The sequence below is a fragment of the Chiloscyllium plagiosum genome, unplaced genomic scaffold, assembly GCF_037043375.1.
Source record: "Chiloscyllium plagiosum isolate Xiang-an unplaced genomic scaffold, Cpla_swu_hap1 HiC_scaffold_40, whole genome shotgun sequence".
Taxonomy (NCBI): Eukaryota; Metazoa; Chordata; class Chondrichthyes; order Orectolobiformes; family Hemiscylliidae; genus Chiloscyllium; species Chiloscyllium plagiosum.
Genome location: NW_028270178.1, coordinates 18,251,744 through 18,268,469, shown reverse-complemented (window position 1 = coordinate 18,268,469; position 16,726 = coordinate 18,251,744). Strand labels below are relative to the sequence as shown.

Below are 16,726 nucleotides of genomic sequence, written 5' to 3'. Positions count from 1 at the left end.
TGCAGGTATATGTTATCTGCATTTTTGCCATTGGCATATGCCAAATCGACAAGGAAATTTCCTCTTTTGTACAGGCCATATATTGGTCCCTTGCTGTGTATCGTTTAAAGCAAGAATTTTATTTCATTTTGGCCAAATTCCTTTATCATTTTGATGAAAATCATCTTGCAAACTGTATCTCCTACTTTCGATTGCTTCTGCCCCTTATCCACAGCCTACTGAGGCCTTTTGCTCTGATGATACTTCGCTCAATAGTTCCATTTTCCTTGGTCTCGAATCCTGGGTAACTCCTTCACATCTCTTTTTATTTGCTCTATATATAAAACCCTTTATGGGTTGAGAACCTAATTCCCAGAATGAAAAATGGAAACCTATTTGGACATTTGTATTATATTCAAACTGGGCTCCACTCATATGCTCACTATTCAGATGATGATTAAATGCAGATAACAATGCGAAACAAATTATGTTTTAATGACCCTAATGAAAAAGAAGTTTCTCTTCAGAGGTTGATTGTATTAACTAGAATTCCAATTATTTTCTGCTTCGATCACATTTATCCACATCGTCAAAAACTGTTCTTTGTGCTGTCATGGCCTGTTCCTTTTCCGTCTCAAATATCTTCCAAAATACGTTATTGAACATTATTTAATATTATATTCAGTCATGGATTCCAAAAACCTTTCGGGTTTTTTGGGCTTGAAATGATTAGACATGCAATCCATCTTGTTTTTCAAACAATTTTCATTGAACATTTCAAAATATATCCCCATTTTTTTCTTCAGAGATTGAGTTTAATATTTTTTTCCATGTTGGCTGTCTTCTGCTTTTCAGAGACTTGGATGATCACCTATTTCCTCCACGATGGTGGAATGTTGTTTATAACATTTGTTGGAAATGAAACAGTCTCCAAAAGAATAGTACAATTTTGCGATCACTGTGATGATGTTGCTCCTTTTACAATATTTTGTTGTGGTTGATGTCTTTTTTCAGAGAGGTCATAAAAAGGATTCCGAAATGTATGACTTGGATGAGTTTTCGCACCAATTGATTAGAGCGAACTGATATTGTCTCATGAAAAAGGCTTTCAAAGTTTTCAAACAAAATACCTTGTACAATGAAAAGGGAGCGGTCAGCTCTCCCTGCTCAGCTGTTCCCTGGTTTGATTTGATTTTTCAAAGTCCAGCTATTCACTGAGAGCAGTCAGCCTTTTTTTGGCTGCTGATCCGAGTCACATCTACATGGGAGAGGGTGTTTCATATTGCCATCTCCCACGATCTCTCTCTCTCTCTGACATGCCTCTCTTGTAAGGCACTGTATTTGATTTTAACTTTTGTACCAAGGGGTGTTTATGGGAATTGTTGCAAACATTTGGAACAGCATCATTAAGTTGTGATGATCTGTTGGGCTTTCGGACAGCTTCAGTTATTTGTTACTCTGTTCTCTTTTGCTTGTGTTTCATTCATAATCTTCTACATAAATTCAGATTTGTTTCTACCTAAGCTCGACTGAGGTTTTCCAGAAAGTTCTGGTTTTGTATCTCAATCCTTTTCTTTATTTCTACTTCATTTTGAAACCTAGCTTCATGGATATAGGTCCTATTGACAGTGGAGAGGGGAAGATTTCGATTAATATCCCGAAGAAGTTGGCAAGACAATATGTTGGGATGGCATAAGCTGGGGTTGATTGATGTTTCTTGAAAACTCTTCCTGTTTTGGAATATCGATTAGCTTCCATGTACATTCAGGTTTCAGATGTCAAAACTTTTGCGTTCATGTCAATAAGTATTATCTGCATGTAAATGTTCTGAAGATCTTTATTATCCATTTAAAAGTGATGCTTAAGGTATAGGCCCCAGTTCACGACATTCTGACAACAGGAATAGTTGTGCTCTATTCAGCAAGGTTGTCGTTTTGTCAATTAATTGTTCATGATAAGCTTCTGCAACGGAACATTAATATTAAGGAATAAAGAATTTTCATGCCTCTAAAACGTACTTGGAATTGGAATGGAGAAGCTATTGTTTGGAAGATTTGTACTCTGCCCAGTTCTAGAATGCATATGATAGGAGGTGGGCGGGTGTAGGACGCGGTGGTGTGCTCATATGATTGCACTATAGAGGGGACTGAGCAAGTATAGCAGTTGAAAGGTTCACTTTCATGAAGGGGGCTATGAGCAAGATGTATCGATTTATATTTACATTTCAGTTAGTTATAAATTCCTTGTCGCACTTAAGAATGATACAGTTTTTTTATCATACCAAGGTAATGGACATAGTGCGAGAAAATCGTGTTAGAATAGGTCGTTTCTTTTCAACTGGTCAAGTCTCAATGCATCAAACTGTCATTTCTTTTTAATCTGCTGAACTCCTCACTGACTCTTTGACTTCCATTGTCATTTCTCAGGGCAGAACTTCAAATTAAACTCATTAATACACAGATCCTTTGAGGTGAGTGGTGCTTGATAATTACTAATCCAGAATCTGTCTTCAGGACCCCAGATGTTGCTCTAGTAACTTGATCTACAACTGATATTTCATTTCTCTGATTACTTTTAAAATACTGAGTCAATGTTTCTGTCCTTACTTACAGTGAACATAATGACGATCATCATTCTTGTACGAGGAAACTGTGGCCTCTCGAAATGTATCTCTGTCTATATACTTGCCATGGCAACAGCAGACTTACTGGTCATAATCATTAATGTAATAATTTATAGCATTCTTACATATCACTTTCCATTGTCTTTTCTCTCTCATACACATATTTGTAAATTTATTTATTATATAGCTTGTGTTATAATTGATTCATCAGTCTGCTTCACAGTCACATTCACTTTTGATCGCTTTGTCGTCATCTGCTGTCCAAAGTTAAAGGCAACATATTGCACTGAGCGAATTGCACGCACCGTTACAACAATTAGCTGTGTCTTCATGTGCATCAAGGATATTCCGGTTTTGTTTGCATATGAACCTGAACACATTATTAATAGTGTGGAGTGGAACTGTCAGGCAAGTGTGGCATTCTTTTCTTCAATTGCAGGAGTCGTATTCATCTGGTTTTACAGCATCTGTTTGGTTTGGATGCCTTTCATTTTTATTGCCCTGTTTAATTCACTGACCATCAGGTGTATACTTATCAAAAGTAAAGCACGCAGAGGGCTTCAGAGTCACACAATTTATAAACAATGTGATCCAGAGATGAAGAATCGAAAGAAATGTATTGTTTTACTCTTTGCTATCTCGGGAAGTTTCATTCTGTTGTGGATGACAACTGTGATAAACCTTGTAATGACCAGAATAACAAATCCCAATTATTACCGAGGAGACCCTGGAAATCCAGGATATATTGCAGTCGAAACTGGAGCCATGCTGAGGTATTTGAGTTCCTGTTCAAACACATGTATTTACGCAGTAACCCAGAGGAAATTCAGAAAAGAGCTGATGTATATACTCAAAGTATCCTGTTCATTCACTGTAAAATGCTTAAAAATGAAAGGAAGGTGAATTTGAATGTTTATTGGCCCAAAAAATGTCAAGCTCACTCGTGAATTCAATGATACCGAAGTTTTCTTATCATGTCTGCATAAAGATCATAATGGAGAGAAAAAAAATAGTGTTCATCAGTCTTTCTTGCCTTCATCAATAACGTGATATCTGTTCTTTTCCATATTTTCACATTTGTCTCGTCATTCCTGATGGATCATGATATTTCTTCATTTTAGAAAAACATTTCATATATTATGAACTGGAACAACCCCACTCAAACTACATTAAGACAATAGTTCTTCCCTAACTTTTTTTATTTTAAAAGCAAGTGTTTTTCAGATGTAATTTCATTAAATTTCTCACTATAGAAAAAAACACTTCCATGTTGGACTACAATTGAAATACAGACAAAATAAAACTAATGGAATAGAATTGGCTTAATTGTGATTCTATAAGGATGTTCTGAATAAAAACAGAAAACATTTAGGATTGTATGTGTGTCGACTAATCAACTATTCCCATATATACATGCATCCCATCAACACACCCTTAGCAAAGGCAAATTCATTGAAAAGGATTGTCTCACGTGTAATTTTAGCAGCAGGAAAAGAACTCCAGTAGTTAGCTGTGACATACAGAGAAAGAACATCCAGCTTCCCCATCCAGCTTGAAGAATCCAACACCAGTATTAATCTTGATTCTGTGGGAGATTGACCCTACCATTCACGTTGCTTGTATAGCTCCAACTAAAATGCATCAAACCCTCACGAGCTATTTCTTTAATTAGTTTTGAGTAGATACTTCGCATGTCTGTCTGAAGCTTCCTTCATGAAAAAGGACAAAAATCAACTTTGAAAGTGATGGGATCGTTTGACCTCCCTGCTTAAAAACAAAAGTGAACCATCAACATGCAAAGATGTCTCGGTTTCTAAGAACCCTTAGCCTTATGTTATGAGTACACTACCACACACTGACAATGCATTGACTCTCATCACTATTCACTATATTCACTACTCCAGTATATTTCGCTTGGCTGCCTTTTGCCGTCAAGGGCCTCCATCTTCCTCTTTCAAAGTCACGATGATATTTCAGTCATTCTGTCCTCTTGTCCTAACATGTCTACGCTTTTCAGTTTTAATGGCTTCAATGATAAGCTACATCGAAAGAGACAGATTTTTTTCATTAATGTGGCGAGCAATTATAAGACATCGAGTCTAAGTGTTTATGTTTTAGTGTCACAAATAGGTGCAGAAAATAATCCGACTAATGTAACTTTGGCCTTTATTGCGAGAGGGATAGGGTTTACGAGGGGTTAAGTCATTCTACAGTTATCCCTCACCAGGGCATCAAGTTTTAAATTATCTTCTCTACAGTATGGAACAAGCCATTTGTCCCAACAGGCCACACAAACCCAGCGAAGACTAACCCACCCAAAACTATTCTCCTACCTTATATTTACCCCTTATTAATGCACCTGACACTATGGTCCATTTAGCATAACCAATTCATCTGACCTGCACATCTTTGAATTGTGGTAGAAAACTGCAGAACAGACGCGGGGAGAATGTGCAAACTCCACACAGGCAGTCACCCAAAGCAGAAAACGAACTCAGGTTCCTGGCGCTGTGATGCAGCAGTGCTAACCACTGAGTACTGCCCTTAACAAGAACATGTTTGCCTTGGCCTGAATACTACGTATGTTTGCAATTCTGATCACTGAGGTTTAGGGATAATAAGTCGACATTTACAACGTAAGTCTGGTTTCTCAGGGGAGTTAAGAGGTAATCCGATTCAAGTCTTGACGGATACAATTAGTGAAGATAGGTTTGATAAAGGTACAGTATTTCCACTGGTTGCAGATTCTAGATAGAAGGACATAGTATGAGAATTGATGTCATACCGTTCAGGAAAGTTGTTAGGGCGCGTTTCCAACTATAAATGAAAGTGGATATTTGAGCGAACGGTAATTTTACACCTGAGTTCAATATTGTTTGTAAAGCAAATGCATGAATGGAGATGGACCAAAGGCAGAAGTATGGAATAAGTCCACAGGTCAAACCCGATGTCAGTAGAGGAACAGATTCATAGAGATCTACAGCAAGGAAATAGACACCTTAGTCCAAGTCACTCATGCCACTCAGATAGGCCAATCATTTGCCAAAACTTGTTCCCATATCCATTGAAGCACTTCCTTTTCATATGCTACCCAGTTGCATTACAAATGTTGTAATTTACCAGCCTCCATCACATCCACTGTCAGGTCATTCCATTCATACACCATCCTCTGTTTGATAAGCGTGCCCTGTGTTTCCTTTCAGATTTTAAATGAGTGAACAGACTTCCACCTGTTCCTAAGTTCTGTATTACTTGCTTAGTGGATATGGGTAGAGTCAGATCAGCAATGTTCCAATAAAAAGAAACAGCAGGTTCGAGATGCTAAACAGCCGACATATGAGTAATCATGATTTATTGTTTATAATTTCAATTATACTTCGATGAATTTCATGATTTCATTCACATCAATTTGAATAAATTATATTCGTAAATCTGAATTATTATCGAGGAGTCTTTGGAAATCCAGCCTCTCTTGCAGATGAAGCCGGAGACATGCTGAGGTTTTTGAGTTCCTGTTCAAACCGGCACTCCCACATCATATCTCCTTTTTGGTGTAATCTAAATCACAGGTACAGAATAATGAAGTCAAAGCTAAATCAGGGAGATAATGCTGGCACTTTTTAAATTCAATGTTCTTTCAAATGGGCAAACAGACCACATCAGTATTGTGAAACAAAAACTGTTGGTGGATATTTAATGTCACTAAAGTAAAAGTGCGACTGAAATAGACAAACTACGTTTGGAAACTTTGTACAGTGCGCAGTTGTAGAATCCCCAGAATTAGAATCAGAGTCGTAGAGATGTACAGCACGGAAACAGATCCTTCGGTCCAAATCGTCCATGCCAACCAGATATCCCAACCCAATTAGTCCCACCTGCCAGCACCCGGCACATATGCCTCCAAAACCTTCCTATTCATATACCTATCTAAATGACTCTTAAATGTTGCAATTGTACCAGCCTCCACCACTTCCTCTGGCAGCTCAATCCATACACGGACGACCCTCTGCGTGAAAACGTTGTCCCTTAGGACGCCCCTCTCACCCTAAACCTATGCCCTCTAGATGAGGACTACCCGATCCCAGGGAAAATATTTTGCCTATTTATCCGATCCATGCCCATCTTTGAGAGTTGCTACTCAGGTCGATAGAGCTTGTACGAGTTTGTAAGAAGGCCTATGGTGTATTAGTGTTCATTAGCAGAGGGATTGAATTCAAGAGTCGTGAAGTAATGTTGCAGCTGTACAGGACCTTGGTTAGGCCACATTTGGAGTACTGTGTGCAGTTCTGGTCGCCTCACTTTAGGAAAGATGTGGAAACTTTGGAGAGGGTGCAGAGAAGATTTACCACGATGTTGCCTGGAATGGAGAATAGGTCATACGAGGATAGGTTGAGAGTGCTAGGCTTTTCTCATTGGAATGGCGAAGGATGACCGGTGAGTTGATAGAGGTTTATAAGATGATCAGAGGAATAGATAGAGTAGAGAGTCAGAATTTTTTTCGCGGGTACAGCAGAGTGTTACAAGGGGACATAAATTTAAGGTGAAGGGTGGAAGGTATAGGGAGGATGTCAGGGGTAGGTTCTTTGCCCAGAGAGCGGTGGGGGCATGGAATGCGCTGCCTGTGGGAGTGGCAGAGTCAGAATCATTGGCGACCTTTAAGCGGCAATTGGATAGGTACATTGATGGGTGTGTAAGCTAGGACAAATGTTCGGCACAACATCGTGGGCCGAAGGGCCTGTTCTGTGCTGTATTGTTCTATGTCCTATGCCCCTCATACTTTTGTAAAGGTCTATAAGGTCACCCCTCAGTCTCCGACCCTCCAGGGAAAGCAGCTCGAGCCTTTTCAGCCTCTCCCTCTACCTCAAATCCTCCAACCCTGGCAACATCCTTGTAAATCTTTTCTGATGCCTTTTAAGTTTCACAACCTCTTTCCAATCGAAACGAGACCAGAATTGCACGCAATATTCCAACAGGGCCTACTCAATGTCCTGTACAGCCGCAACATGACCTCCCGACTCATGTACTCAATACTCTGCCCAATAAAGGAAAGCATACCATCCGCCTTCTTCACTATCCTATTTACCTGTGACTCCACTTTCAAGGAGTTATGAACCTGCACTTCAGGGTCTCTTTGTTCAGCACCACGCCATCTGCCACTTCTCAGTCCATTGGCCCATCTGGTCAAGATCCTGTTAATCTGAGGTAACATTCTTCGCTGCCCACAACACCTCCAATTTTGGTGTTATCTGCAAACTTACTAACTGTACCTCTTACGCTCGCATACGAATCGCTTATGTAAATGACAACAAGTTGAGGAACCAGCACTGTTCCTTGTGGCACTCCACTGGTCACACGTCTCCAGTCTGGAAAACAAACCTCTACCATCACCCTCTGTCTTCTACCTTAGAGCCAGTTTTGTATCCAAATGGCTAGTTCTCCCTGTATTCCATGAGATCTAGTCTTGCTAATCAGTCTCCCATGTGGAATCTTGTCGAACGCCTTACTGAAGTCCACATAGATCACATCTACTGTTCTGTCCTCATCAATACTCTTTGTTACTTCTTCAAAAAAAACTCAATCAAGATTTTGAAACATGATTGATCCCGAAGAGATTTAACAGAATGTTGCCTGAGCTCGACACAATGACTTATGCAGAGAGGTAGGTGGTTTGATTGGTAGCGCAAGCATTGGAGTGGACGAGGTTGGGAGCAGACAAGTTTGAAAGGCATAGAAGTTTCATTGACATTGGTAGGTAGACCGGAAGACATTCTTCCCATTATCAGAAGTATCAGTGACCATGGGTCCAAGACGTAAGTTAATGGCAAACAAAGTTTGAAAATTAGACCAACATATTTTAATTCTGAGGGTGATGGAAATTTCGAACTCAGTAACTAAGACTGTCAGAGGCGAAGCCACTTTTTCATTTAAAAAATACTTAAATGTGTTTTTACAAAGCCAATGCATGCAAGGCTTCTGACACATGTGCTGGAAAATGGTAGTAGAATACTTCGGTGGCTGTTTTAGACTACTGAAGTCTTGATGTACAACTGGTCCATTTTCTCTGCTGTATTTCTCTTTGAATCTATGATTTTCCCACACATTCATGACCGCAACATGAAAATTAGTTTATCAAAATGTGTGTCATTTGGGGAAGATTGTGATTACAAATGAACAGGGTCGTTGTTATGGGATCTTTCAGTTTCCAAAGATTGTCTGGAAATACTATAGTTCGAGCACTTTATGTGAGTGAGGTTTTTTTTTACAATGTGATGGTTGTCTGAGGTAGTGCGTAGGCAAGCCAACAAGAGACAAGGCCGCATTGGTGTGGTAACGAGTAATGAACCTAGCCAGGTGCGCATTTTGGTGACAATGGCCACAATGCGGATATGTTTAGTTTAGCGATGGAAAGGCAGAGGTACATTTCATAAGACAAGAAATATTGCTGTGGCAAGGCAAGATTTGGAATGCAGGTGATGGGGACGGCAACTGCAAAGGATGGACACAATTAAAATGCAGAGGTTATTCAAGGAAGCGATACTTCATGTCATGATAAATATGCACCTGTCAGGCAGGGGTGAAGTGGTCGAGCGAGAAAGCCTTGGTTAACAAAATAAGTTGAATCTCATGTCAAGAGGACAAGAAGGCATATGTTAGGCTGAGACATGAAGGCTCAATTAGGGCGCTTGAAAGTTACAAGTTACCCACGAAAGACTAAAGAGAGAACTAAAAAGGCCAGAAGTTGACAGGAGAAATCGTTGGTAGATAGAATCAAAGAAAACCCTAAAGCTATGTATATGTGTATCAGGACTAAAATAATGACAAGAGAGTGATTACGGCCAATCAAAGATAGTAGTATAAAGTTCTACATGGAGTCCGAGAAGATGGGGAAGCGCTAAATGAATATTTTTCGTCAGTCTTCACACAAGTTAAAAAAAAAATTCTTGTCGATGAGAATATTGAGAAACTGGTGAGTAGATTGGACGGGATTGAGGTTCAGAAGGAAGAGGTGTTAGTCATTATGGAAAATGTAAATGTCCCCTGCCTAACATTTCCTCTGCCTAATATACCTAGCAGTGCAAGCAACTTATCATGGTCAATTCACATGGCTTGCATATTTTTGCATCTTGGGAGGAAGCCCACGTAGACACAGGGAGAATGTGCAAACTGTACGCAGACAGTCGCCCGAGGCAGGAATCAATCCTGTGTCCCTGGCAATGTGTGCCAGCAGTGCTAACCACTGTGCCAAACAGATAGTGACCAAGCAGATGGATAAGGAGATAGTGGTTGATGTATTGTATATGAATTTCGCTAAGGCGTTTGATAAGTTTCCCCACGGTAGGACAGTGCACAAAATATGGAGGCATGAGATTGATGGTAATTTACCAATTTCGATCAGATATTGGTTAGATGCAAGAAGACAGAGCGGTGTTTGATTGGAAATGTTCATCCTGGAGTTCAGTCACTTCAGGTGTACCACAAGGATCTGTTTTCGGTCGACTGCTGATTGGCATGTGTTTTACAAATGAACTCGGTGATGGAGTAGAAGGATGGGTTAGTAAATTTGCGGATGACCCCAAGGGTGATGGATTTCTGGAGAGCGCTGAAGGATGTTGCAGGTTACAGAGGGGGATGGATAAACTGCAGAGCTGGGCTGAGAGGTGGCAAATGGAGTGTGATGTGGAATAGCGTGAGGTAATTCACTTTATCTGGAGCAACAGGAATAAAGAGTATTGGACTAATGGTAAGGCTCTTACTCGAGTGGATGAGCAGAGAAATGTCGGTGTCTGTGCACATAGATGCCCGAAAGTTGACAACAAGTTTGATGGGATTGTTAAGAAGGCATACAGTTTGTTAGCTATTATTATTCGAGAGTTTGAGTTTTGGATCAACGAGGTCACACTGTAGCTGTACAAAACTCTGGTGCAGCTCCACTTGGAGTGTTGCGTGCAGTTCTGCTCACCGCATGATATGAAGGCTGTGGAAGCTTTGCAAACGGTTCAGATGACATTTACGAGGAAATTGCATGGTACAGAGGGAACCTTTTATGAGGAAAGGTGGAGGGACTTCACGCTGCTTTTGTTACAGAGAAGAAGGTTGAGAGGTGCCATAATTGCGACATATAAGATAATCAGAGTTTTAGATAAGGTGGCCAGTGCAAGTCCTTTCTCTCAGGCAGTGATGTCTACGACAAGGAGACATAGCTTTAAATTGAGTGGTGCTAGGTATCGCTCAAATGTCAGAGGTAGTTTATTTACTCAGAGTAATATGGGCTCGGAAGGTACTACCTGCACCAGTAGTAGACCCGCCAACTTTCAGGGTATTTGCATAATAATTGGATGAACATATATATGAAAATATAAAATAGTGGAGGATAAATAGGCTTCAGATTGTTTCCACAGGTTGGCGCAACATCGAGTGCCGAAGGGCCTGTTCATCACTGTAATGTTTTGTGTCCTACGCATGTACTAATTGTTATGCTATGACAGACAGTCAGGAAATTCCTTTTTTCTCCCCAGGCAAATGAACTTGGTTTACAATTGAAATTTCATTTCAGTGTTGTTATTCGAGAGAGAAAAAATATTGAGTCAATATTCTTCTCATGTGTCTTGCTTACAATGAACATGATGAAGATTGTGAATCTTTTGCTCGGATAGTTTGACCTCTCGAACTGCATTTCTACCTATATGCTTGCTGTGGCAGAAGCAGACCTGCTGGTCATAATTACTAATGTCATAGTTTATAGAATTCCTATGTATCACATTCTGTTTACGTTTGTGTCCCATACACACATTTTTAAGTTTCATTTCTTGATGGCTTGTCTTTTGCTCCATTTTTCAGACTGGCTCACTGTCACATTCGCTTTTGGTTGGTTTGTCTTCATCTGCTGTCCAAAGATTAAAACAAGTTATAGTACGGAGCGATTTGCAGGCATGGTTACAAGTATAAGCTGCACGTTCATGCTTATTAAGGATATCACTATTATCATTCCATCCAAACATGAACACATTAATAACAGATGAAATGGAACTGCCAGACAAGTGTAATAATTTGTTTCCTCAATTTCAGAAATATTGTACGTGTAGTTTTACAGCATCTGTTTAGTTAGGGTTCCTTTCATTTTAATTACCTTATTTAATGCATTGAAAACAAAACATATATTCATAACAGATAACACGGTTTTGTGAATCGTTGGTCTTGCCGCACAAAACATATTGTGTTAGATTCGATGAGTAGGGTCGCGAAAACAAGCACTTCCACCCAACAAGTCCAAAAGAAACCCACTGAAGGGTAACCCAATCAAACCCGTTCCTCTACCCTAAATTTGCCCCTATCTAATGTACTGAGCAGTGCGGGCAACTTGACATGGCCAATTCACCTGACCTGCACATTTTTGAATTGTGGGAGGAAACCCACGCAGACACAGGGAGAATGTGCAAACTCTACACAGACAGTTCCCAAGGCAGAAAACAATCCCGGGTCCCTGGCAATGTGAGGCAGCAGTGCTAACCACTGAGCCACCGTGACGCCCATTGTTATTTGTGATGTTGACCAAGTAGGTGGATGAGGATATAATGGTTGATGTAGTGTGTATGGATTTCACTGAGGTGTTAGATAAGTTTCCCCACGGTAGGATAGTGCACACTATACGGACGCATGAGATTGATGGTCATTTACCAATTTAGATCAGATATTGGTTAGCTGCAAAAAGACAGAGCGGTGTTTGATGGGAAATGTTCATCCTGGAGTTCAGTTACTACAGGAGTACCGGAAGGATCTGTTTTGTGGCCATTATTGTTTGGCATTTTTTTTCTATAAATGAACGAGACGATGGCGTAGAAGGATGGGTTAGTAAGTGTGCGGATGACACTAAGGTTGATGGTGTTCTGGATAGTGCTGAAGGATGCTTCAGGTTACAGAGGGGCATGGATAAACTGCAGAGCTGGGATGAGAGATGGCAAATGGAGTGTGATGCATAAAAGCGTGAGGTAATTCATTTTATCTGGAGCAACAGGAATAAAGAGTATTGAGCTAATGGTAAGGTTCTTCGTCGTGTAAATGAGCAGAGAAATGTCGGTGTCTGTACACATAGACGCCTGAAAGTTGACACCAAGGTTGATAGGGTTGTTAATAAGGTATACAGTATGTTAGCTAATCTTAATAGATAGTTTGAGTTTTGGATGCACGAGGTCACGCTGTGACTGTAGAAAACTCTGGTGCAGCTCCACTTGGAGTGTTGCATGCAGTTCTGCTCACCACATGATACGAAGGATGCAGAAGCTTTGGAACTTGTTCAGATGACATTTATGAGGAAATTGCATGATATAGGAGGGGCTGAGGGACTTGAGGCTGTTTTTGTTACTGAGAGGAAGGTTGAGAGGTGCCATAGTTGAGACACATAAGATAATCAGAGTTTGAGATAAGAGGGTCAGTGCGAGTGCTTTCCCTGAGGCAGAGATGGCTTGGTCAAGGGGACGTAGCTTTAAATTGAGGGGTGGTAGTCAATTTACTCAGTAAGTAATATGGTCGCAAAGGTACTGCCTGCACCAGTAGTAGACACGCCAACCTTCAGGGTATTTAAATTCTTACTGGATGAACATATGTATGAACATGGAACAGTGGAGGAGAGATGAGTTTCAGATTTTTTATTCAGGTTGGCGCAACATCAAGTGCCGAAGAGCCTGTTCATCACTGTAATGCATGTTCTGATTGCTCTGCCACGACAGATCAAATTAAGCCTGACAAATGCACTTGGTTAACAATTCAAATTTCATTCCAGTGTTGTTATTCGAGAGAGAAAAAAAAATTTCAGTCAATATTTCTCTCCTGTGTCTTGTTCCCAACGAACATGATGAAGACTGAATGTTTTGCTCGGAAAGTTTGGCCTCTCGAACTCCATCTCTACCTATATGCTTGCTGTGGTAGCAGCAGGTCAGAATTAATAATGGCATAGTTTGTAGAATTTTTACGTATCATATTCTGTCGACGTTTCCGTCCCATACGCACATTTTAAAGTTTAACTTCTAGATGGCGTGTCTTGTGCTCGATTTTTTCAGACTGGCTCACTATCACATTAACTTTTCTTTGTTTTGTCTTCATCGGCTGTCCAAAGAATAAAACAAGTTATAGCACGGTGCGATTTGCAGACGTGGTTGCTGGTATGAGCTGCACCTTCCTGCTTATTAAGGATATCTCCATTATCATTCCATGCAAACATGAACGCATTACTAACAAATGAAATAGAATTGCCAGGCAAGTGTGAAACACTTTCCCTCAATTTCAGGAATATTGTACATGTTTTTAAAGCATCTGTTTAGTTTGTTTTCCTTTCATTTTAATTGCTTTATTTAATGCATTGAAAATAAAACATATAATAATAAAAGGTAAAACCCCGAGAGGACATTGCAGTCACATAATTGACAATAAATGTGATCCCGAGGTGAAGAATCGAACTGCAACGACCAATCTGACAACCAGATTCATAAACCTCTGGTATTCCCGAAGAGATTTTGGAAATCTAGCCTCTATGCAGATGAAGGTGGCGCTGTGCTGAGGTTTTTGAGTTCCTGTTCAAACACGCGCATTTGCACGGTGACCCAGAACAAATTCAGAGAACGGATAATGGAAATTCTCAAAGTATCCTGTGTTGGCGTTGTTATGTTGTTAAATACGAAAGGAAGATGATTAAAAATGTCTGTTTACAGAATGAAATGCTAGCTCATTTCAATGATACTGACATATTCTTACGATGCCTTCCTATAAATGTTTAATGTAGAGTGAGAAAAAAGAAGTGTTCACCATTCTTTAATGTCTTGACCACGAATGTGACATCTATGTTCTTCCACATTTTCACATTGGTCTAGTCATGGCTGGCAGTTCATGATATTTCTCTTCATACAAAAATGTTCCATCTGTTATGAACAGAACCAAAATATATTAAGACAATCATGCATTCCAAAAGCTGTTTTTTGCTTTAAACGCAAGTGTGCTGCATTTCTTTTCAAACGAACGTTGACTGTTAAAACTGCTGGGGAAAAATATGGTTTCTTTTTACACTACAGTTGACATGCAAACTAAATGAAAAAACAGAATAAAATTGTCATAACTCTACTTCCATCGGAATATTTAGTCAAAATATAATATATATGCTTGTATGGAAGTGCGTACATACAATATATATAAGAAAAATATACATAACTAAATAATAACGGCATAGTAATTGTTCCATTATCAAAACTTTCTTTGACACATATGTGGCAAAGGCAAATTTATTAAAAAAGATTCTCTTGCACGTAATTCTAGCAACAGGATGAGAAACCCAGATTTTAGCTGAAACAGACAAAAGAGTAGTAGCTTCAGGATCCCCAAAACAGCAGAAAGCCAAACTTATTATTCCGGTTTCTATGAGAGCTTGATCCCAGCTACTCACGCAGCTTCTCTTATTCCAACCGAGGTAAAATAAGCCCTCGCAAAACGATTTATTTTACTGGTATTGGAAAGGCCCTTCACGCCTCTGTCTGAAGCTTTCTTCATGAAAAAGGACAAAATATATCTTTGTAAGTCATGATATCATCACGCCTCCTTGCTGAAAAAGGTAAACAACCAATATGCCTAGATACCTATGATTTTAAAACAAAAAAGCCTAATATTATTAATACACAACTATATATATAGTACTCGTGCGTGAAAAGAAATCAGTACAAAGTCCATTCAGTTCATTGTCTCGCATCACCAAACGCCTCTGTCTTCCTCCATGAAAGTCACAATGTTACTTCTGCCAGTCTCTCCTCTTGTCTTGTCAAATGTACAATTATCAAACTGAACGGCTTCTAAAGTAAACTTACTCTAAACTTTTTTTTCATTAATTTGGCAAATAATTATGAGAGTTGGAGTTCAGCTATATATTATATTTTTAAAAAGGGACTAACAGGTACAGAAAAAATCTGGCTCATGAAATTCCGCCCTTCATCGCGAGACAGCTGGTGTTTAAGAAGACTGGAGTCATCTAACAGTAATGGAAAATCCTGGTTATACGTAACTTAAAGTACAGACCACCTCTGGATATCATACCTAAACTATGATTGGGAGATACTGGTGTTGGACTGGGGTGTACAAAGTTAAAAATCACACAACACCAGGTTATAGTCCAACAGGTTTAATTGGAAGCACACGAGCGTTCGGAGCGACGTTCCTTCATCAGGTGATGCAATTAAAACTGTTGGACTATAACCTGGTGTTGTGTGATTTTTAACTTAATGCCTAAACTAGACTCTCTTCATCTGGGCGTCAGAACAATGTAGAATGATGACTGAAGTCCATGGATTATAACACGGGGTTAACAAATTAAGACTGTTACCTCAATGGTTTAGAAAGTTAAGAGGTGATCTTATTAAAGTCGTGAACACACCAACATATGAAGATAGTTTTGGTATAGAAACCGTACTTCCACTGATCACAGCTTCGAGGACGAGGGGCAAAGTCTGAGAATTATTGTCACAGCATTCAGGAGAGATGTTAAGAAACGCTTCTGTACATAAATTAAAGCGGATGTTGTTTCAAATGTTAATTTTCACTCTGAGTTCACTGTTGATTGTGGAGCAAAGATAGGAAGCGAAATGGGTTAAAGGCAGAAATATGGAGTGAGTCCACTGACGTGTACTGATATCAATAAAAGATGCAACAGGCTCGTGGGGCTGAAAGGACTACTCTTGTTCTTAAGTTCCTCTGTTGCTAGAATAGCAGACATGAGTAGAGTTATATTAGCAATGGTCCAGGAGCCGAGGGCTCAAGGAACCGAACAGCCTACATATGGTTACATACGGAGAAAGTGAGGATAGCAAATGCTGGATCACAAAGTCTAGACTGTGTTGCTGGGAAAGCTGAACAGGTCAGGCAGAATCCGAAGAGCAGGAGAATCGATGTTTTGGGCATAAGCCCTTTATCAGGAGTGGGGCTTGTGGGCCAGGGAATGAGACATATAAAGGAGAGGGTGTCGGCTTGAGGGGGAAGGTAGCTGAGAAAGCAATAGGAGGATAAAGGTGAGAGTGAAGGTGATACATCCGAGGGGGCAGAGATGGACAGGTCAGGCGGGCGATGCCGAGTTGGAGGCTTGGGACTAGAATAATG

At 39.9% G+C, this 16,726-nt stretch overlaps 1 long non-coding RNA gene across 2 annotated transcripts; it reads right to left on the bottom strand.

The window, feature by feature from the left end:
• Nucleotides 1–13,241: 13,241 nt before the first annotated feature.
• Nucleotides 13,242–15,542, bottom strand: LOC122544138 (uncharacterized). 2 transcript variants are annotated; one of them, XR_015753958.1, is made up of 3 exons: nucleotides 15,445–15,542; nucleotides 14,399–14,511; nucleotides 13,242–13,702 (listed from the first exon to the last, which is right to left on the bottom strand). It is a non-coding gene; the product is annotated as an uncharacterized LOC122544138 (long non-coding RNA). The 2 variants fall into 2 exon arrangements; XR_006310273.2 differs by lacking the exon at nucleotides 15,445–15,542 and adding an exon at nucleotides 15,030–15,410.
• Between the last annotated feature and the right edge of the window lie 1,184 nt (nucleotides 15,543–16,726).